Below are 23,327 nucleotides of genomic sequence, written 5' to 3'. Positions count from 1 at the left end.
TAAAAGACGTACCCAAGGGCCTGAAGGTGAGACTTCTAGGAGTCACCACTGACAAAGGTAAGTTGACTAGGTGCTCGATTCTTAGAGGGTCCCAAACTCACTGGCCATTCATTCAGTCTCATTCCCTCATTTAATTTAATACTATTTATTGGGTTCTGTTGGAGCTGCTGCTGCGGTCTTGCTCATGTCTCCTTGGCTTGACCTTTCCAGGGCATTCCAGCCCAACTTCCAACTGCCAGCACGTGTGTCTCTTTGCTCAAGGGTTTCTTTGGGCACTGAGGCTTTCTCTGCCCATGAACATGGGCACGTGAAATTAACGAGCTCTCCTCCCCCACCCCCACCTTCACCCCACAATGCGGGAGTTGATGTACAAATACCTTAGCTCTCTTCTTCACCCAGTGCCACACTGTCTCCCAGAGGTCTCTGGCAGTGTTGGGCTCCAGTGGCCCATGGTGGTAACCCCACTGTGGTGTCCTCTCCATCCTGTCCGATTTCCCCACTCCTGTACAGGTGCCTCCTGGGATCACCTACGTGCCCTGAAGTCCTTGTCTCAGGGCCTGTTTCTGGAGGAGCTCAAACTCAGACGGGCACCTCCTCCATGCCAGGCACTAGGTACCAACACAGGTCGGTGGACAAACTGGTGAGGTTTGCTCCTCTTAGGGCACCCAGGCTCAGGAGCCAGCCAACAGGCAATGATGACACACAATGGTGTATAGAAGTGCCGGTTCCTGATGTCCCATTGCCTTGGAACTAGCATCTTCTTCCTTCTCCTCTTCTCAGCCCAGAACCGGACATCCCACTGAACACCAAGATTCCCCACGGCAGCCCTACCTCTGCCTTTTGACACCTTGACCAGGAGGAAGGCAGTAGTTACCCTGTCTGACAGGTGCTGTCGCAGAAACCAGGGCACACTACCCAGGACCCAGCTGGGCAGGGGGTGGGTGGGAAGTAGAGACAAGAGTTCTCCTCCCTCCATCCTGCTCGCACCTTCTGTTCCCCACACCCCAGTTCCAGCCTAAAGCAGTTAAGTCATTTGCTACTGGGACCTGGAGGTGGCAGTAACATATAATCACAAACATAAACAGTTTTATATGGTAATTATGAATTCTGCCTATTTTTTTTTATCAGTGCAACCCAGACCGAAGATTATTTTCTGCTTGACATAATTCTAATTTTGATCCATTCTCCCCTCACCTCCACCCAACTTCAGAAGGATTAAGATGGGGCTACAGCTGATAATTTGGCATATGACAGAATCAAGGCCTCTGTTTGCAGGTCTTGTACTACATGGATTGGACCGTAGTAGATTTGCTGCAGACGCTCCATCCTGCATTGGGTTAAATATCCAAATGGTAACACCCACCATCCCATGGCTGGGCCCAGCCTACACAGCCGTCACGTCTTGTCTGGGTTTCAGCAATATTTTCTCCACTGGTCTCCTGGACTCCAGCATCTTTCCTTTGGCTGGGACCAAATTATTCTTTTCAAACCGTAAATCTTTCTGCCTAACTGCTCTTCTCCAGGTGTCCAATGTCTTGCTAAATGGCACCACTGACATCCCAAGGCATCAGCTAAAATCCCAGGAGTCTTTGTGTATTCCAAACTCGGTCTCATCCCTTCTACTTCCCAAATATCCCCTCCCACAAATACCCACAGTTCTCCGTCTACTCCACTATAACCTGGTTCCGAGTCATCGTCTCTCACCTGGGTAGCTGAAGACGCGTCCCCACTGGCTGCCCAGCTTCCTTTTTGGTCTGCTCTCTTCTCTCCCTTCCTCCGCCCCCCACTCATAATCTACTCTTCACCCAGCAGCCAGAGTGAACTTTGAAGACATAAATCAAGTCATGCAATGCCCTTTCATTGCACTTAGAAGAAAAATATCCAAACTCCTTGCTAGGAGCCTGCATGCCTGGCCTCTGCCTCCGTCCCCACCTCTCATCCTGTACCAGTCTCACCTTCGCACGCTGTGCTCCAGGCATGCGAGCCTCGCTTCTATTTCTCAGGCAGGATAAGCCCCTTTCAGCCTATAGGGTCTTTGCCTTTGCTGCTCCCCGCCTCCAGCACTGTTCCCACCTGTCTTGACAGAGGAAGCATCTACTTCTCATTTACGTCTTAGCCGGACTTAGTCAGACTTTCTTTGACCACCCTCGCCCAAGCAAATCCTTTCCCTGCGCATCCCACCGCAGCATTCTGTTTTAGTTTCTTCCTAGTCCTTATCTAAAATGATTGTATGCGTATATGTATTTACTTGGTTGCTACCTGTGTCCTCCTGCTGAAATGTACACCCCACGAGGGCAGGGATTTTGTCTGATTTGCTCACTACTCTTATCTCCAGGGTCTCATGGAGGACCTGGCACATAGTAGGTGTGCAATAAGCAACTGCCAAGTGAGCAAAAGAAGAGCACCCTTCGTGGTTCCCTGGAAAGCCTTTCAGGAGAGGCTGCCAGACCGCCTCTATCCTACAACTACAATTATATATTTATGGGGTAATCAGCAATTGAAAATTTCCCCGTAGTAGTAACTGGAGCTTAACGTACAAATAAACTGAACAGCATTAAGGACGTTTTGTGGCCACTGGGGTGGATCAAGTGAGCTAATCGCCCAACTCCCAGCAATTAAGTCAATTAACCAGTTAGACATATGCTGAGCCATTTCCCAGCTTGAGTTTCCTGGGGGCATCTGTGAAATTTGTGCAACTTATTTATGGTGTAAGCTTCTGGTGGTCGTTCCTAACTGGGATGACTGGGGAAGCGAGAGAGAGAGGTGGCTGGTTAAATAAGAAAAAAGTCAAGGCTGCATCGAACATGTGATAAGCCGTGTGTTTCCCTCTGAAGGCACTTTCCACTCCCTCCTTTCCTGTCTGCAGAAAGGATGGGGGAATGCAGCTATTTCTTGCCTTGACTGACTCACCATGTTCAGTGCTGTTTTAACACCTGGTGAGTCACTGAGGGAAGGAGAAAGAGAGGAGAGAAGTGAATGCAGGGTAACCTGTTGGGACACAGACTCAGTCCTGGGTTCCAATCCTGACTCCCCCCTCAGTAGCTGAGCCTCTGTGTCCTCATCTGGGAAGTGGGGAAGTACAGAGCCTGTCTCACAGGGTTGTGGTGGGGATAAAAGAAGACGAACAGGGTAAAGTCTTTAAAGCAGAGCTGGACACAGGGAAAGTGCTCCATCAATGGTAGTAATGATTGCTATCATCACTGAAAGGCTAAAGGGCGGGAGACTGAAAGACTGTGGATAAAGGATGACTTCCGACCCTGACAACACACCTGGCTGGAATCCCAGCTCTTCCTGGTGTTACATTGCTTTATGCAATGAACTTTGCCTCTCTGAGCCTCAGTGTGCTCATCTGAGAAATGGGGCTAATAATGCCAGAAGGGGTTTTAAGATCAAGCGGGTCTGACCCTTGAAAGGCGCTGGCCTGGTCCTCCTCACCCCACTGGATTCTCCCTTGCATTTGCAGAAGAAGAAATGGAAAGGACTTGCCCCAGGTCGCGGAGCAAGTTCAGAGTTGGAGCCCAGGTCTCTGATTCTGCTTTCAGAGCCGCTTCCACGTTGCCTTGCTTAGGCACTTTACAGTCATGTAAAACAAAGCCGTCCTTTCAAGGAGAGAGATGCTTCCGGAGATAATTAGCATGTATCGATCTGCTGTTTTCCTTTTTCCCCGAGCACTACACAAAGCCTTGCACCGATATTGTATGATTTAAACCGTACAAGGAAATTCTGTGAAGTGTATTTTATGGACAAAGAAAGGACTCAGAAAGGGCAGGTAACTCGCCCTAGATAACACAGCCAGGAAGTGAACACAGGCAGAACCAGGTTCTGCGTGAGTCCGACGCTCTTACCCACCGTGCCCTCCTGCCCATGGCGTGCGTGCTGCAGTTTTCTCCATGTGGAGCTCCAGTTTGCAAGGAAACGAAAGCATCCCAATTTCAAGATTAATCAATGGTTTTTGGAGAGGGGCCCTTACTCCCCTCCCCCCCGCCCCAGCCCCAGCTGTCAGCTTCCTCCTCTCCTTCTCTCACTCCCACCCCCAGGCTCCCAGAAGGCAGCGGGTCCTTGGCTGAGGGTGGAAAGCAGCCAGATGGATCGGGCTCCTGAGACGGAGACTGAACCTCCACATCAGAGACCGGCCCCACCCTCTACGTCCAGGGAGCCATGCTGGACCTGCCAATATCCTGGGCCTTCAGGCTCAGCTCAGCCACATCCCTGCATGGGATTTTGGAAAGCACTGGAAGCAGACATCGCCGCACCTAAGACATATCTCTGATCTTCTGTAGCCAGGGCAGCAGGGTTGCCTGAGACTCTTTCTTCCTGGCAACAGTCCACACCAGCCAGTGCCAGAAAGAGGGAGGAACAAATCCCCAGCTGAGAGCATTTCTCAGCTTCCAGCAAGGGCTGAGGCACCGGTTGCTGACCACTGGCTCACTTTGACAGCGTGGTAAGATGGAGGGGCATTTTTCCTACCTCCTCCTTCTACCTGGATAGAGCTTTACAGTTTGCAAAATTTATTATTATTGGGCTGCAATACAATTTATTCAGTATGGTCATAATAACAGTGACATTTATGCCTTTTTGCAACCCATGTGTCCATGTCTATATATCTACTGCTTTATCTACTTGTCCTTATGCAGGTTCTCAGTCTCTGACTTACAAATTAACAGGCAGGAAAACAAACAGTCATGTGCTAATAGAGAGGAGGACAAAAGGGCAGTGGTCATTAAACTTTGGTGTGTGCAAGAATTACCTGGGAACTTTATTAAAAATGTAGAGAGCTGGTGCCAACACCAGAGCTTTCAATGCAGTAGGTTTAGATCAAGGCTTGGGAATCTAGATGTTCAAAATGCTACTGAACTGTACACTTTGTCCTGGTTAATTTCATGGTATGTAAATTCCACCACAATTAAAAAAAAAATAAAATCACCCCAGTGAGTCACATGCCACAGACTAGAACAGTAGGCAAGGCTTCCTGTGAAAGATGCTCTCTGAATCTCCATGGAGATTTCCAGGTGGGCAAGGCGGGGAAGCTCATGCCAGGCAGAGGGCACAGCACGGGGAAAGGTTGGAGCAAGAGACAATATGGGAATGTGGAAAACTATGAGGCTTGATGGGTGGGGGTGGGGAGGTGTAGGGGCCAGGACCCAGGCGACCTCACGGGCCAGGCTGAGACGTTGAGTGTTATCCTGACGGCCCTGCGTGTCCTTGAAGTGTGTTTGATGAGGTTGTGCTTAGAAACGATCACAGGCTGACCCACAGGGACTTGATCAGACGGGCAGACATACAAGGCATTGTAACTAATTCTAGTGAAACAAAAAGTCTCAAGTTAAATAATGCAGAAATCCATAGAGTCAAAGGAGACCACTTCCCTAAACCACCCTGTTTTAGGCCTTTGTAATATACATAATTAACTTAGCTACATACGTTAGACCACGATATATGTGCTATCTAGAAATTACTTTCCTCTCTTAATTCAAAACAAACGTTCCTGCAATACTGCACCTGTTAAACTGTCTCTTTCTTTTTAATGGCTGCATTGTATTCTATTAGATGGATATATTCAGTTGAAATTGTAGATATACCACCATTTTTGACCTAGAAAAATAACCATTTTGGTTTACTGAACCATTTCCTTCTTGATGGGTGATTAGGTTTTTTTTTCCCAATTTTCTTCCCTGCTATACTTAATGTTGCAGTGGCCCTCAATGAGGAGAAGCCTCTAAAGCATCTGTGCAAGTATTGCTCTAAGGTAGATTTCTAAAATGGAATTGCTGCGTCAAAGGGTGGACAATATTTAAAATTTTGGTGGGTACTGCTAAGTGTTCTCTAAGAAAAAAAAGTCATCCATTTATACTCCCAGTGAGAGGAAACTGATACAGGGAGACTGTGTCAAAAACGTTATCTCTCAGCACTCACACAAAGATACTGCATAATAAATGACCACAAAATCTCAAGGCATGCAAACAAAAGTATTTACTCTTGGGCTCTATAAAGATTATACCCACGGTGTTCAAAAGTGCGTATTTTGTAACATCCTCACGAGCAGTGTATGTTATCATTAAAGAAAAATGTGCTGATTGGACCATTTAAAACTGTTCTTGTAAATTTGTATTTCTTTTACTGTGAGTGAAGTTTAGCTTGTGTTATGTGCTTATTTGGTCATTGCTATGCCTTCTTTGATTAATTTCACAGTTATATACTTGCTTCGTTTTTTTTCCTATTTACTTTTGTTCTTTTTTTTCTTAATAATATCCAAGAATTCTTTATATAATATGTCTGTTAGCCCTGTGCCCAGTGTATATGAAGCAAGTAATTTTTCCCAGTGTTTTTTTATGTCTTTTAATTTTTGAAACTGTAAATATTTTCATTTATATGGAGTTTAATCAATCTGTGTTTTCTCTTATTTTGTTTCTCATTATTTTGTTTTTATACTTAAAAACATTCTCCCTGCTTAAGGTCACAAGTTGCTAACCCACATTTTTATTTGGGGGTCATAGAGTTTTATGTTTTACTGTTAACTCCAGTCCATCAGGAATTGATTTTGCTGAATGGTTTTGAAGCAACAGTTTAACTCTAATTTTGTCGTTCTGTGGTCAAACAATTGTACCAGTGCTGTTTGTGGGATAATTTTTTCCCAACTGAGTTGAAAAGCTACCTGTAGTACATGCAGATTTATACATGTACCTGTTATTTAAATGAATAAGCAGAAATGCCTCTAACCTTTTCCTAGATTACATTTCCTGGTCTCAGCTCTGCTTCTGAGAAAGGCCTTCCCCCTGTTTTCACTCATTCATTCATCCCTCTGGGAATACACTCTTTCATTCACTCATTCACTTTTACTCTTTCACGTGAGTTCTAAATGGATGTGTGGGTCCTAGGATTAATGATACACCGTCAGCTCAGGTGTGTTTTCCATACCAGGCACTGGGCTCTGCAGGTCACCTGCTCCAATTTACTGACTTCTCCCAATAATCCTGTGAAGTAGGCACTCTTTTTAGCCCCACATTACAGATGAGGAAACTGAGGCTCAGAGAGAGAGGCTAATTAACTTGCCCCACGTCCCCTAGGTACTAAGCTCCCGCGAAGACATTCAAACCCAGGTCAGCCTAATGCCGGTTTTAACTCTAACTTTGCTGCTTTCCTTGTATAACGATCGCTCACACTCATCACGCGTCTACTCTGTGCTGGAAATTGTGCTAGGCGGTGGGAATCCCCAGGTGGCCCGACTCTGTCCCTGCCCAGGGGAGATGGCAGTGTGGTGGCGGAGGCAGGTCACTGAACAGAGGATTATAATCCAGTATGACGAAGGCTAAAATACGCTGGTAAAGAACAAACCCTGGTGAGGGTTCTCCTGGCAAAGCAAAGGCTTCCAGCCTCTGGAAAGATGACTTTGCTGTCAGCCTGGGAGATTAAAAAGCACATTTACAGGTAAGACCTGAAGGTCCAGAGCCAGGATTTTCTAGCCCTGTCTCCCATCCATTTGCACTCTGGATGCAGCTACTGCGCCGGGAAAGAAGGACTTTGGGCAGCCTGCATGGGAAAGAGTACAGGCAATGAGAAAAGAAGCAAAAAAAAAAAAAAAAAAAAAAAATCAACACCCTTCAAATCGGCCTTCTGGGCCCCATAGCTTCTGAAAACCTCACCATCTGTCCACATAAGCATGTTCCAAAGTTTTAAGTACCTCTTTTCATGAAGTCCGTTAAAGTTAACCTGGCTTCATAATATATGGGGGAAATCTGCTATAAATAGAGGTAAATAGAGATTGTAAAGATAAATAACAATACCAGCATGTGAGGACCGATAATGTACTCTATTTATGGCCCGACTCTAAAAAGGGATGTCCAGCGACGCTGCGTCTTCAATGACTTACTTTTGCCGAGGCAGCCTGTGTTCCCTGTTAGGGTGCTAAAGATTCAGTGACACAAAAAGCTTACAGATAATTAAATATTGATTTTTGTTTTCTAATCCTATATAAAAATTGTCCTGGGTCTCCCAATGATGGTTTTATTTCACCAGGACATGGAAAGAGGGGAGATGTCTGTTAACCCTCTTTGCGCCCCTGCTGTGTAATATTGGGGCGTTTCTTCAGCGAGGGTGGGAGGTGTCCAGGGCACATGACCTCTGCAGCCACACAGGACCCTGTGCTCAGAAGGGCCCTACACTTGGCTTTATGCTCGTCTTGTACCCTCTTAAAATTCTTAATAATTTTTGCCCAAGGTGTCCTGCCTTTTCATTTTGTACCAGCCTCGCAATTATGCAGTTTGTCCTTGGGGGCTGGTCCGACTAAGAAATTGGGGCATCCGGTTCTGGACCCTCAGCTACCCCGCTACTGCCCAGCATTCTCCCTTCTTTCCTGCTCTGAATTTTGCCAGCCGTGCCAGAATCTTCAAATCCGGGAAGAGGGCCAGAGAGAAGTTGGTGATGAGAACAGTTTTCTCCCACCCTCTGCTCCCTTCTCTCTCTCTTTCTTTAAAAAATAGAAAAAAAAAACCCCACTTCATTGTCATTTTGCGTCTGGAGTGCGGCAAGGGACATCTGGCAATGTGGTAGAGTTGCTGGCTGGCTGGGAGGGGGTAGCGTCCACAGGCAGGCCAGGCCTTGGGCTCTGACAGCAGGCAGTGTCTGAGGCAATAGTCAGATTCGGAGAGGTGGGTCCTGAGCCACATCTTGCCATGTGTTTGTTGGGTGGCCTTTGGCAAGTACATACAACCCTTCTATGCCTCAGTTTTCTCATCTGCGAAATAGAGATATTAATTCCAGCCCCGTTGCCTGCCTCCCCTCTCCCAGCAAGACTGCTGGGGAGAATTTTAAGTTTAAGAATAATAATAATAATAACACTAAGAATAATAGCTAATGCTTACCTGTTGCTTACACGTATCGTGCTCTTTATATAAGTTCATAGAAGCTAACGTATGCTTGCCAAAGACTTTGCATGTTCTCATTCATTTAAACCTCACAATAACCTCATGAGGGAGGTCCTATCATAAACATCCCCATTTTACAGATGGGGAAATTAAGCACAGAGAGGCTAAGCGACTCAGCCAAGGTTGCACAGCTAGTACATAGCAGAGCAGAAGTTTGAACTGTGCATTCTGACTGCTGAGCCCCGGCTCCTAACCTCTGCACAGGACCATGTGCAGAGGTTCTTTTGATGCCTCCCTCCTACAGGAAGTGAAAATTAGAGGTCTGCAGGCCAAAATTGGCCCACAGAGCATTTTTGATTGGTATTTCCACGCAGTGTCAGCCTGCACTGCGTTTGAAGTTGGAATCAGTTGCCAACATTGAAAAAGAATTTCAAGATTTCTACATTAAAGTATAGATTTCCAGCATCTGGTAGATGCTCTGGTAAAGATGGGCTCCTGTACCTACATGGCAAAGATCCCCCATCTTCTACAGTCCCTACAACTCCCTATTGTCTTCCTGACACTGACATTCAGAGTCTATTTCCCCATTATTTTACTGCATCTACCCATTGCCCTCACATACATCACCTGCCTAGCCCCTGGGGAAGCTTAGCTTTTGATCCCTTCCCTGGGGTGGCAAGGATCTGCTTATGGAGACAGAAATCTTCCTCCCTGTGGCTTTCTAGGCAGGGTCCCCTCTCTGGATAGCACCATACGTGGAAGGAACAGTTAATTTTATGGGAAGGGGGTGGACCAAGAGAATCTAGAGGTGAGTTAGCCCCTGTAATGAGCTCAGAGTCTGAAGCTCCTTTAAGCTTTGGGTTTCCACGGTCCTCAGTTTAGAGAATTCCAAGAAGCTATGATTGAAGAATATCAAATTTGAAAACAAATTTATAATTACAAAATTCTGAGATTTTATATCCAAGTAGTTTATAATTAGAAGACCCCCCAAATTCTAGTATTTCATGCCTCCAAAATTCAAACTATTGCAAAGATTCTCTGATCCTAAAATCTCATGATTCAAGTTTACTCACTTTCTAGAAAATGGGATACAATAGTTCCTTCTTATCTGGGGTTTTGCTTTCCCCAGTTTCAGTTACCCATGGTCAACCACAGTCTGAAAACATTAAATGGGAGGTTTCAGAAATAAAGAGTTCATACGTTTTGAATTGTGTGCCGTTTTGAGTAGTGTGACAAAATCTTTCTCCATATTGCTCTGTCCCACCTGGATGTGACTCATCTCTTTGTCCAGCTATCTATGCTATATATGCTACCTGCCCTGGCTTTCAGTATAGGAAAAACATAGAATTTGTACAGTTCGGTACTATCTGTGGTTTCAGACGTCTGCTGACTGTCTCAGAGCATGTCCCCCACAGGTAATGGGAGACGACCCTGCTAAGAAGGAAGAGGACTAGAATGCTACGGCTCCCTAGTGCTGAGATCTCGTGATTCTGTGATTCAGTAATGATCTGCTCTGCAAAATCAGAGAGAAACTAATCATCAGTTAACTAAACAATAGTTAACAAATGAGGCAGTCTGGTTGTCGTCCTATTACAAGGCAGGGTTGGGATTTTCCTTCCACCATTTAATCTGATGTGACTATTCCTTCATTTTCCTAATGAGATCAATGCCACCAGGAAGGAGATGTGGAAGTCTGTATCTCACTTTAAACAAAGGCAATATGTAAATATCCTGAGTTAAGAAATGAGATTTAGGGATTGTGTATTCGTCAGCCTTATACACATCAAAGCTTTATAAGCATCCCTTCATCAGGCTGTATTTAATGAAAGAGAACCTGCGCGTTGAATGTAATTCAAGTCTGATTAGATTAAAGGCAGTTTGACCTCAGGAAGAAGAATGTGGAAGGAATGATTTGGGGCATGAGAGGATTTGGGCTCCTTCAGCTGGAAGGGGGAAGCTTATTAGCATGACATTGGAAATGTCATGGTATCCGTGGGTCAGACCAATGGGAGATAGGTTTTCAGTTCAGTCTTAAGTTGGAGGTGACTCTTCCCAACACCTTTAGACCTGGCTTGGATGGACCACAGGAGCAGCTGGCTAGAGACAGAGTGCTATAGGCTGGAGATAGAGAAAGTGACAGAGCCAAAGTAAGAGTAAAATTACCCCTTAGGGTACCGAGGGACAGACATTTTGCACAATGCGTTGGAGGGAACAAATCTTATTGGCTGTGTCATTACAAATATCTCAGTACTTGGTGCCAAATTTTGGCAATTACATCCATAAATAGGGAAGTTTCTCTGCAAATAAAAGAAGGGGAGTCTGACACCAGGATGCCACAGCCAGCACATGAGTCAAAATCGGAGGGAGGTCCTCACTATCAACACTATTGACATTTGGGGCCTCATAATTCTTCGTTGTAGACTGTCCTGTACATTGTAGGATGGTGAGCAATATCCCTGGATCCCCAGTCTCTAGCCACTAGATGCTAATAGCACTCCACCTCCAATTTTGACAATCGAAAATGTCTTCAGACGTTGCCCCATGCAGAACTTGGGGAAAAGAATCCAGGTTGCCCAAAAGAGAGCCTGTGACTTTTAGCCACATCCAGATAAGGATTTCCATCCATGCCCTAACGTGGACATAATTAGCATTTCGTATCAGAATTCAACTGTGTGCCACTTGGAGTTTGTTGTGTGTAATTATGCTGAAATTATCAGTAGAGTTCTCCTTCCATGGAGGGGGTTCAGTCATTCTCAAAGAAGTCTTTGTGGTGACTTATTAGGTCTCAGTTAAAGAATTCCCCTAGGTATTACAGCGGATCGAAGTATGCAAGGTGGGTTCTTCCGGACAAAAACAAATATAAAGCTACCCTTGGAGCTTCCCTGGTGGCGCAGTGGTTGAGAGTCTGCCTGCCGATGCAGGGGACGTGGGTTCGTGCCCCGGTCTGGGGAGGTCCCGCATGCCGCGGAGCGGCTGGGCCCGTGGGCCATGGCCGCTGAGCCTGCGCGTCCGGAGCCTGTGCTCCGCAATGGGAGAGGCCACAACAGTGAGGGGCCCGCGTACGGCGAAAAAAAAAAAAAAAGCTACCCTTATGGGAGATTGCATTAACTGGATGAATTTCTCTTTGAAGAATCTACATGGCAATAGAGAATTCCTGATATATAATGAGCACTCTATAAACATGAGATAAATTAACAAATAATTCTTATGGGTCATATCTCAGAGATGGGACTTACCCTCCAGGGCCAGGTTCCAATTTATCTGCCAGTTCTGAGAGTGAATAGTACTGTCCTGAAGCATGCTGTTAGGAAAGATTCTGAGGGAGTGTCCATGCTCAGGAGAAATGTGATTGACAGAGGATGTCTGCTGTGGGTAGGGTAGAGGCTCTGACAGCCTAAGGCCCAGGAGTTCACCCCCCTCCAGGCAGTATTCTGATCAAACTGATGGTAAGAAAGGTCATTTGGGCTACCAAGTGGAGGCTAGGTTTAGGAAGGGCAAGATCCAAAGTTAGAAACACAAGCCATACCAGGTATTCTAGCAGAAAGAATTTAGTATAGGGAATCAGTTGATCTGGTGTTGAGAAACTGGAAAGGCAGAAAGGGGACACTGACAAACGCAGAGGCAGTGATTGCAGGAAGCAGCTATCAATCACCCTGGGCTCAGGGAGAGAGCAGAGAAGTTGGGAAAAAAACAAACAAACCCCAAAACTTCGGACTAGGGAGCAGAACTCTGCTCCTGGGAGGGAGCATGCAGAGCTCGGGTACAGACTTCTGAAGATAAAGCTGCCTGAGGTGATATGAAGAGGCTGGTTGTCATCGTGAGGAAGACCTGCACTGGAACCAGCCGTCACTGCTGGGATTAGGAACCACTGCCGCGGTGATGCTGACAAAAACCGTCTGCAAACAGGGACAAGCGCATCCTTTTCCTGCCAGCCGCCGCCAAGTCTTGCACTAGCACCCACTGTGGGCAGAGGCTAACATAGGTCCAGCGGGCAAAGCAGAAGTGCAGTGTGCAGCGTCCCAGCCCTGGCGCTAGAAGGCAGAGAATAGAAGGGCAGGTAGTTTAATAGCTTATGCAACTGGGGAGGCTCAGAGAGATGAACCAAGTCACCAAGTGACTAGTGCAGAGCGGGAAGAGGGCCCTCCTGCCTTCTAACTCTGGCCCCCTGTTTCTGGGCTCCCAATTACATACAGATTTGCAAGATCCTGGTGGACAGGGGTGATGGTTTTCAAGTTACAGCCCTCCTAAAAGAAGACTTCCCTTTCTGTTACATCTCAGGGCCCAAAGAGAGGTAAAGTTGTTCCTCTAACGCACTGGGCAAAACTCCTTGTGCACGAGCCGTATTCTCTTCCAGAACCTGCATATGCATATTATGCAGAAACATTCAATATTTTACCCAGGGGAAAAAAAAAGTAGAGAGAGATTTCTTGCAAAGTGAATTTTCATCTCCTCTTTAGGGCTTCATCTGCGGTGAATCCTACACACCCTTTTGTGAAGGCAGAGCTGGTGAAAACCCTGAGAATAAAAGTGGGGCTTGATTTTATGCTAATATATGTAAAGAATGTGACTCTGCAGTCATAGGTAACACAATGAACTTAACTTTTTTTCCCTCCCTTTTTTATTGAATTATAATGACTAGTTTCCATAGCAATTACTGCATCACCTTGTACATTACCAGGAAGATCTACTGCACTTTTTCCCAGTCATCCTTGTAAACATTTCTACTTTTTTTTTTACGATGTTCTGGGAGAAAACACAAGCCCTTTCGGCTCGGCGGCAATTGGAGAGCATATTTCAGGAGATTAATAAAGCCGACCAGAGTGTTCTTATTTTCTAAGTTCGGTGGTTGGTTTTCCATCTTCGCCTTCACCAGCTACTTGTCAGCCAGACAAAGAGGGAAGGAGGGGAGCAGGAGAGAGCAGAGGTGATGGGAGATGAAAAGGAAGGCACGCGAGTTACCAGGGAGGGCAGGTGGAACTCGGAAGGAGCCGGCCTCAAGATCCCATGTTTGCGTCTTTGATGATTCTGGGAATTTGAGAGCCATTCCCTTGGACGCACCCCTCTTTTCACACGGGGCTTGGAGGAGAATGGCGGATGTTTCTAAGCTCACAGGAGATCAGGCATGGGAGACACACAGAGATGCCTCTTGGGTAGCTTTGAAACTGTGTGTCTGAGATCTCCAGTTGCTTCCAGAGCTTCCCAGGGGAGATGGGAATCGAGACACCCCTCCATTCAAAACCCCCACTTCCACCAGCAGCTTCCTGTTAGGCTTTTCATCTTGGCCTCTCACATTATGTTTCACTTCCAGAAAGGCCTCTGTAGCTGGTGGTTATTTGCGGACACCTCCAGCTGAGAGGTGAAGGAGGTGCAGCCTCTGCTGTGAGTGAGTCAGGGGTATCGCAGGGGCTGGCCCAGCTGTGGGATGCGCGGCTGGTCCCATTGCTCCCTGCGGACGGTTAGTCGCAGAGGTCGCTGTCATGGGCTCTGGTAGACAAGAAGACCCCATGCTGGACTGTGGGACCCCCATACGTGGTGGGGATTCTGAGCTCCCAATCCAAGAGAGGTGGCAGCGGCCACATCCTGAGCCCTCAGTACCTTTATTTCATTTGATAACGGGCCTGCTTCGCTCCTATTTGTGCACCGGCCCACTGTCCCTGGAGGGATGGGCGGAGAGAGCGATGCCCAGGCGTCGTGAGAGGGCCTAGTGCTTGGGAGCTCAGGCCCTGAAGTCCCGTCGCCTGGGCTCCAGTCTCCTGTGCCTCCCTCACAATGTGTCCGGGATCTAGTGAGTTCCCTTGCTCTGCCTCAGTTTCCTCATCTCTAAAATGGGGCTAATGGCAGAACCCACCTAAGCGTTGTTTGTGAGGATTAAAGGCGAGATGCTGAGTAAGTGCTTACACCTATAAGTTGCCTTGCTGTTCCCCATGGGTACAGATACCCACCTGTGCCCATGGTGTCACCTTGAATGAATTCGTTAACATCTCAGAGCCCTGACTTTCCAGCTGTAAAATGCAAAATGTCTGCTGGGTGGTCTCAAAGGTTCCTCCTAGCTCTGAAATTCAAGGGCTTTTGGATTCTAACAGGATAGCTGGAGGGAGGAAAGGAGGAAGGGGGGAGGGAGGGAGGGGGCGGGGCGGGAGAGAATGAATGTGTAAGAGCAGGTGCCTTAAGCAGAAGGGAAAATTCCCTAAGTGACAAGAAGCTCCGAGTTCACCAAAATGCTTAACCAAGATAAGAAGGATGTAACTGATGTCGGAAAGATTGTTATGAGATTAATAAAAGTGATTAAGGGATTAAGACTTCTCAAAAAAGATAGCGAAGGGACCACCAATGGGAAAATCCTCCCTCACCCTCTGTCCTCGGCCTCTCTCCTTGATCTTCAGTCCTCAGTCGTGCCGGCATCTAACAAAATGGTCTCAGCAGACACTCAAATAGAATCCTGGCTTAAGCTCATCTTAGATATTGGAGAAGGTCTCCTGTGTCATATTTGTATATCTATTTATACACACACACATATTTATACATACATCTATAGTCAAATGACATTTTCTTTCTGGGAATGCCCAGAGGAGTTTAAGGAATGCCTTGAGGGCCTGAGTTTTTTGGGTCCCGATTAATCAGTGAGGCTGGCCTACTGAGCTTGGAGAAAGCTGCGTCCTGGATGTGAATCAGGCATCTTAAGGAAGTCAGGGTGTGTTGGGGGGCGCGGGGAGGCTGTCTAGTAACTGAATGATCCTGATGATCTCAACCTGCTCGCTGAGCCTCAGCTTTCCCACCTGTGCACTGGGGACAAGGATGCTCTCTGTGATGGGACTGAGAGACGCAATGAGTGGGAAAGCACTTTGCAAAGGAATTGCTGGGATTCCCGTGCAAAGTGCTTTCCAACACCCCTTCACTGGAAGATTCTAGGCTGCTGTGTGGTTCTAGAATAACAAACAGGAGCCTGGACTGGCCACTCCTCTTTCAGCAATGGGCTCTGAGGGAGACATGTGATCAGCCCCAGGGCTTTGAAGCCTGGCGCTCTTCAGTTTGAAACCTGGCTGCCCTCAGGCGAGCTTGGCCTCCGGGGCATGTGGGAAAGAATGCTGAGCACCAGTTCTGGGACCAGCTGTGTGTCCCTAGCTATGTTCAGGTGACAGGAGATAAAGGAGGCCGGATGTGGAGGCTCCTTACAATGGGAGGAAGCTCATCAGACCCCCGGGTTCCATTGTGAGCCCCCAGGGGCTGGCAGCGTCTGGGAAGTGCTAACTCAGAGTGGACAGGGGAATTCAATCTGGCGCAAAGAGACTCAGTCTCCTGGCCTGGGAGAGCAGGACCCTCCAGCCCTACTCACACGACTTCCCAGTCCCTGAGCCCCCGACAGTCACGGCACAGTCCCAACAGCGTCTCTGGGGGGACAGAGATGGCTATCACGTTGCTGCTGCCGGCAGCTTCCCAGCAGTTGGGAGGAACAGTTACTGCCGGTTCAGCCTCCATGGACCAGCCCAGCGAGCTTGAGGAGGGAGGGGCAAGAGCAGGGGACAGCCGCCGTCCCCATAACACAGTGATGAGTCATTGGGCTCCATGCAGGCCCCCAGCCCGGAGCAGGGTCAACGACTCTGGGAGCTGATTGCTCCTGGCGGGACTGAGGCTGTCTGGGAGATAAACACCCAGGGGTGATGGTACAGTAGGGTGGGGAGTCTGTTCAGAGATGGGGGCACCTCTGCCCCTGCTCAGGGCAGAGAAGCCATCTAGCAGGGAAGGTGGGCAGGCTTGGCCGTGAGTGTCTCTGCTGCTGAGGTTGGCCATGCTCCCTGCACAGACAGGCTGAGCCCTGTGGACCCAGGCCCCACTCCACAGCCCAGTGAGGGGAGCCCGGCCTTAGACCTGGGCTTCTCAACCTTAGCACGAATGACATTTGGGCTGGATCATTCTTGGTCGGGGTGGGGGGGTGGGGGGTGCTGTCCGGTGCACCATAAGGTGTTTAACATCCCTAGCCTCTGCCCACTAGATGCCGGTAGCATCCGCCGCCCCAAAATTTGTAATAACCAAAAAATGTCCCCTAATGTTCCCTGGGGGCACCGACTTGACCCACAGCTCTCTCTCCTTGGGCCCACATTCCCTCTCACCCCAGCTGCTATGTTCTGTGCCTCTTCAGGATGATACACCCTACAAATCCCGTGGGCCAACCGAAGCAGAGTTTCTTCTGACCCACCTTGGCAGCATTCTCTAAGCCTGGGGACCTGTGGGTTGTGATCTGAGCTAGGATAAGCTGGCGGACAGAAGAGGGGCGCTGCGGGCTGAGGTGCTGCCACAGGGGCAGCCAGGCCTCTCTGGGACACCCCATATCCTGGGAAGAGAGAAGGAACAGAGAGTCACATTTAGTCTCCATCCTTTCCTATTGCTCCAGCCTCCACACTGGCCTCCCTGCCTCCAGCCTCTCGCTTATCCATTTTCATCTTGGCAGCTAGAGCCATCCCCAGCACAGCCAATCAGATCACATCAGGGTCTCGTGTGCAAACCTGCTATGGCTCCCTATGGGCTGAAGATCAGAGTCTTTTGTCAGTTTTGAAAATCCTTCATTTTCTGGTGCAGGCCAACCTAAAATCATCAAAATAAAGGCCATAACTAAAAGATGTAAAGGAAATAATCCCTGTAACATCATGGTCAGGTCTCAATAAACGTAAACAATTACCATCGTGTGTGTAACAGTGCACAGCCTACAGCACTCTGCAGAAAGGATTAGAGCAGGGAGTAGCTGGGAGCAGGGCTTAGGGGGTTCACAGCGTGTAAAACTCAGTCTCTGGGGTTAGACAGGCCTGAGTTTGAATCCCAGCTCAGCTTTGTGATCTTCACCAGGTTACTTGACCTCTCTGAGCTTTAGTTACAACTTTTCAATAAATAGGGGTCAAAAAACCCTGATCTTCCACATTGGTTGTGAGAACAAAATGATATATGTCAGATATGAAATCACAGTGTGTGGTATACAGTAGGCACTCACTGCTTATTATGGCAAGAACTCATGAATCATTTGATCCTCACAACACCCGGTGAGGTGGACATTGTTGCTCTCCCAATGTAAAGACAAGGAAACAGAGGCTGGAGGGTGGCGGGACTTGTGCAAGGCATCCTGGCCTTAGTTTTGACCCAGGGCCACCAGACCTCCCCGTCTGCTCCTTTGCAGACTGATTCCCTGAGGCCCCAGGGAAAGCTGGGCACCTGGAACATTATCCCCAGGGGCTTTCCTGAAACTCTGAGTTAAGACAGAGGAAGCAACTTAGAAAGTGGGAAACTGTCAGGTCCCCTCCAGGCCCCCAGTGTTTGCAGCTTGTATCTGAGCAAAGCTGAATCAGGCAGCAAAGAAGCCGCTCCTGAGAGGACTGCTGTGTGGGAAAAACGAGATCTCCGCCAACCCCTTGGAGGCCCCTGGCACCACTCTCTTCTGACATGAAGGAAATGTGCCCAGACAGGACAGCCGGGCCAGAGCCCTGCCACTTAGAGGGAGATTTAGAGGAAGCAAGTGGGAAGGCCAGACACACTGGCTGCTGAATTTACTGGTCTTTTCAGCAAGGTCGGCAGGAGGGCCCTTCAGCTCTGGGCTCTTGTCTGCAGCCAAGATCCCTGAGTTGGTGACCGTGTCCAAGGTCTCCCTGTCTCCCTGCACAACGAGGCTGGGCAGAAGAAGCTAACCAGCTTGTGTCCTGGAGACTTTGGGGTGATTCATGGTTATTGTACCATGGAATTTCAAAGCGTGGCCGTCTGCCAGGGATTCTGCTTTGAAAGTTAAAAGCGCAGAGGAGCCCTCATCCAAGTGTGTCCTGAGCGCTCACTAGGTACCAGGCACAACTAGCCAACTTAATGGCCGTGAAACTGTTGGCATTATCTTGTTTCACAGACATGGATGTCTCAGAGATGGGCTGTGTCTCTGATCCACATATATGTATGTATGCATATGTATGGGCTACTAAACCCATCACTTTAAATAACTGAAGTGTACAGAGATGAGCTGAGTTGCAAAGAGCCCCCCAATTTATAAGAAATTGAGACTTTCCTATAAATGCCTCCATTTTCTCCCCTGCGAAATGGGTATATTACTATTACTTACCTCACAGGTTGCTGACGATATTCCCCAAGATAATGGGTGTATAATTGTTAGCAGTGATCCAGGCACATGGCAGGTCCTCCATAAATGTCAGCAGGTGCTGTTATTCCTGTTTTAATCGGAATGGACTAAAGAAACAAAAACAGGGGTATGAACTTTTTCAGAAGCACACTGTTAAAACAATTTGTTCTTTCATTAGGCAGCAAATATTTATTGAAAAATTGCTCTGTGCTAGGCTCTGTCCTAAGATGTAGGGTTATGGAAATGAACAAAACGTGGGATTGTTTTCATGACTTTGAGCAATGAATTACAAAATAAATAAATAGAATATCCTACAAAATGCTGAAGAACAGGTTCTGTGGGCATAAATGATAGGAGGCTTGGCTTGAGGAGTCAAGGAGTGAACTCCACAGGAAGTGATTAAATTTGAGAGCTGGAAGATAAGTAGGTGTAAAATTGGTAGAAATAAAGTGTGTGCATGTATATGTGTATGTGTGTGTGTGTGTGTGTGTGTGTGTGTGTGTGTGTGTTTATTTGAGGATAGTTCTGAGCATTTCACACCCAGAGAACAGCATGTGCAAAGGTCCTGAGGCAGGAAGGAATTTGGTGCACTTCAGAAATTCAAAGGTCAGAATAATGGAGGTAAGAGAGAGAGGCAAAGGTCAGGTTAAGCTCTGCAATGTCATCTCCCACCCCATCCCCACCCCACTTTCCCTTCCTGGCATCCATGGAGTAGGCCCATCCTCCATAGTCAGTACATCTCACTACTTCCGTGCTCATCATACCCTCAAGTATGTATCAGCTTCATAACCGCATATCTGTATCCTTGACCAGAATAGGACCAGAAGGGCAGAGATGGGAGTCATTTATCTTGATAAGAGAAACCCCATCCCTAGACCTATGACATCATAGCTAACTCGAACTATTGTGCCTGGGTGAATGAATGAATGAATGAATAAGTGAGTGAATGACTAAATGGCTACTTGCAAATGCCGGGAATTAAATGCCATCAGCACGTCTGCACACATGTTCTACTCTGAAAACAGTAAATGGGCATCATGAGGGTTAGAGAAAAGAGATAAGCAAAAAATAAGATAAAAACATCATGTTCCTACTTTCCAGGGATTGCCTTTGTTAATACCTGAGTATGTATGTATGTGTGTGTGTATCCATCCATCTGATCTATCTATCTATCTAATCTATCCATCCATCTTTATCTATCTATATCTATCTATCCATCCATCTTATCTATCTATCTCTACCTATCTAATCTATCCATCCATCCATCTTATCTGTCTGTCTGTTTATCTGTCTATCTATCCATCCATCCATCTGTCTTTCACTAAAATGTAATCATACTAGCTGTCAGGCTTCGTAACCTGCATTTTTAGTTACCCATCCCCACATTGCCATGAACTCTTATATAATAACTAGTCTACATCTAAATCCCCCTTCTTTCCCGCAAGCCTCCCTTTGAGTTCCTTCTGCAGAATGCCCCTCCTTTCGGGTTAATCTGGTGCTTCTCTTTGGTTTCATTTGTCTTGTTGCCCTATCCCCTGTATTTCACAGACCAGACATTGGTTCTAAAGGCTGAATGGATTCATGGTAACTTCTTATGACTAGAACCTTTCACCGGGAGTACTGCATTCTTCCTATAGCCTCAGGAGAACAGTGATTTCTGCATGACCCTTTTTTTGTGATGTAAAGTGAAACTGGCCCTGGGTTGAGATGATGAGTGTCATCTCCACCATGCACGTACGTGTTTCCCCTTGAGACGATAAAATGGCATGTGTACAGGGGTCCAAATCTCCCTCAACCATATGCCTAATGATTTTAACGCCAAATAATAATGTTGCCTGAATCCGTTATTTCACTGGGAGGTGGCTGAATACTGGGTTACTCATTTTGCATGATTTCTTTTTCATTATTAGTGAGTGTTCTCTAGGGCAATAGATCTTCCCTCCTCAACCAGGTTAGTGGTTATTATGAAATACAGTCTGAATTGTTTTTTTCTGCTTTGCCAGGGCAATGAGTGTAAAGTGATCTTATTTTAGCCACCTGTGCTGGATTATTTAACCCAGTGTGTCTGGGAATGGGGCTTCCTTGTTGTACCCTCATGGTGATTTTTTAAAGACAATTATTCCCGGGAAAAGTTAAATAAGAAGAGACAGGAGTGTAAAATCAGAGATCTCAAGAGCTATAAAGTTCCTTTAAAGTCCTTCTTGGTTGATGTGTTAATATCCTATGGACCAGCACTCTTAAACTTTAATATGCACACCAGTCACCTGGGGGTCCTGGCAGAGAGAAGATGCCGATTCCGTGTATCCGAGGGTCCTAGGATCTGAATTTCTAACCAGCTTCCCTGGGATGCTTATGCTATGGGTACGCACACCACACTTCGAGTAGCAAGGCTCGAGAACATTGCAACCGAGCCTCCTTCCAACTTCTGCTTGGGAGTTTTCTGAATGGTCTTCACAGCCCTACATCATCTGGTTCTATCCACACTTCCAGCCACAGAATCAGCATTCTAAATTATGCATTAAAGTTGAAGAGCCATGGTTACACTATGCATCTTACATGGATTGGCTAATTTTTGCTGACATGTACATATCTAACTCCATAGACAAAAAGGAGTGAGAATTTGAGCGTCTGCATTCTTATAAATACGAAATGTCCCTCGGTTAAAGACTTTCTCTGCCTGCCTCTCATATGTATTTCCCAATTCACCTACATAGCAACCTTCACTCTCCATTTCCCTCCCCGAGAAGGTTCTGGCTTCTTCTCTCTGGAGATGTTCAAATTGAGCTTGAGTTTATCTCTATAAACGCTTCACCTTGTAAAAGAAAATAGCAACAACACGTCTCCTTCTGAGCAGTTGCTATCGAATCGTTTGACAAGGTTTGCAGAGAGTGCCTTTTAAAGGGCCCCCAAAGTAGCTCTTCCAGAAGATGACTAAGATGGGTTGGGGGACGGCTGCAGGCACTGACCTGGGCATCAGGGAACCTGGTTGTTGACCCCATTCTGCCATTTTCTTTGGGTAACTTCACAGTCTCCTCCTTCCACCCCAGCCCCTCATTCTGTTTATCATTCAATAACTTTGTCACACATCTTTTATGTGCCAGACCTGATCTGAAGAGGTTGCAGCAGGGAACAAAGCAGACACAATGGTCCTGGCCCTTGTGGGGCTTATGCTCGGGACAGGGACACAGCTTGGAGCTGGTGATCATATGATGACAAAGCTTACTTTTTAAAAAATTTGTTTTTCATTTTTTAATGGAAGTGTAGTTGATTTACAATATTGTGTTAGTTTCAGGTGTACAGCAAAGTGATACAGTTATATAAATATATATATATTCTTTTTCAGATTCTTGTCCATTGTAGGTTATTACAAGATATTGAATATAGTTCCCTGTGCTATACACTAGGACCTTGTTGTTTATCTATTTTATAAATAATAGCTTGTATCTGCTAATCCCAAACTCCTAATTTATGCCTCCCCTTCCCTTTCCCCTTTGGTAACCACAGGTTTGTTTTCTGTGTCTGTGAGTCTCTTTCTGTTTTGTAAATAAGTTCATTTGTATCATTCCACATATCAGGGATGTCATATGATATTTGTCTTTCTCTGTCTGACTTACTTCACTTAGCATGATAATCTGTAGGTCCATCCATGTTGCCACAAGTGGCATTATTTCATGGGTTTTTTTGTTTTTTTTTACCGCTGAGTAGTATTCCATTGTATATATACCACATCGTCTTCATCCATTCCAACTTACGTTGCTTCCCTAAAGCTCGCTTTTGATCAAGGTCACAGATGAGCGATGTAGGTTGCTATGAGTAGAGGCCAAGGTAGGAGGTGGGGACGGGGTGGGAGAACTCAGGGGGCCGAGGAAGTGCAGGTGTCATTGCCCACAAGCCTGGAGGGCTAAGTGAAGGAGGGAGCCAGAGTGAGGGTCCCCAAGGAGGCAGGTGTGGCTTCAGTGTCAGCACCTTCCATGACCCCTGCCCCTTCACCACCCTGCTCCACCGTGTTCGGCGCTCAGGACAGTGACCCCGTGGCTTTGACAGCATCCATGGCTTCAGGTTCGTCAGGCTGTGGGGAGACAGTAGTAGATGGAAGGGTTGGAGGAAACTGGGGTGGGGTATTGACTCCTGCAGCTCCCCCGCTGCAGGGACCCCATAAGCAAGGTGTTATCTGAACACCTGAAGAGGACCCTCTGGCCGGCCCCCTCCCCAGGTCCCTTCCAGGCGCGTGGAGTGGTCCTTGTGGGCTTTCTTCCACCCTTGGAGATAGTTTCTTTATCAAAGTCTCCTGAAGTGAGCCAACCTGGGGTCCTGCCTGATACAGTTCAGAGCCCACAGGGCTTGTAGACGCCTGCCCTGTGGGC

Source organism: Physeter macrocephalus, chromosome 19 (genome assembly GCF_002837175.3).
Source record: "Physeter macrocephalus isolate SW-GA chromosome 19, ASM283717v5, whole genome shotgun sequence".
NCBI lineage: Eukaryota > Metazoa > Chordata > Mammalia > Artiodactyla > Physeteridae > Physeter > Physeter macrocephalus.
The sequence above is the reverse complement of the archived record's forward strand: the minus strand, read 5'-3'. Positions refer to the sequence as shown.